The following is a 643-nucleotide window of genomic DNA, read 5'->3' as shown; positions in this document are numbered from 1 at the left end:
CCTATTGGTTATATTTTAATTTGTTGACTTTCCTCGCCCACATTTCAAATTTTAAATGTAAGATAATTGAAACTGCGTCTATAGCGGCCTTCCACAGCTGTTCAAACACATGATCACTTTTGCTTGGACCATCTCATATGATTCAGTTTTTAGGCACGAAGTAGCCTTATAGTATACCCAGGACTCAGCCGGCTCGAGATTTGATTTGTGTGGCCCTTTATGCATTTCGGAAGTTTTCTATACGATTTTAACGAGATTTTGCAGACTAGTAGAACTTTGAACGCTGATTCTGATGTTGAAATCTGGTCAAAAATTTGGTGGCCAATTTTGAGAAATTTGCTGTCAAAATCGCCGTTTCCATGGCAAAACTCGACTCGTCAAAGGAAAAAAAAGGGAGTGGGGGGAGCCGAGCCGGGGCGGACCAATAGAGCTAATTTATTTAATACGTGCAACGCCTTCCCATGACCCCCTCCGATTTTGACCAAAATTTTTTTCTGAGATGCCCTTATGGTAAGAAAAAACATCCTAAAATATTAGGTCGCTAAAAAATTTATTAGCCGAGAAAACCAATGTTTTCTAAATTTGCCACTTTTTTTTACCTAATTTGGGAGTTTCTTTACTACTTTGAGGTTTTTGGTGCTAA

The sequence above is a fragment of the Thrips palmi genome, unplaced genomic scaffold, assembly GCF_012932325.1.
Source record: "Thrips palmi isolate BJ-2018 unplaced genomic scaffold, TpBJ-2018v1 HiC_scaffold_16, whole genome shotgun sequence".
NCBI classification, from domain to species: Eukaryota; Metazoa; Arthropoda; class Insecta; order Thysanoptera; family Thripidae; genus Thrips; species Thrips palmi.
Note: the sequence above shows the minus strand (reverse complement) of the source record.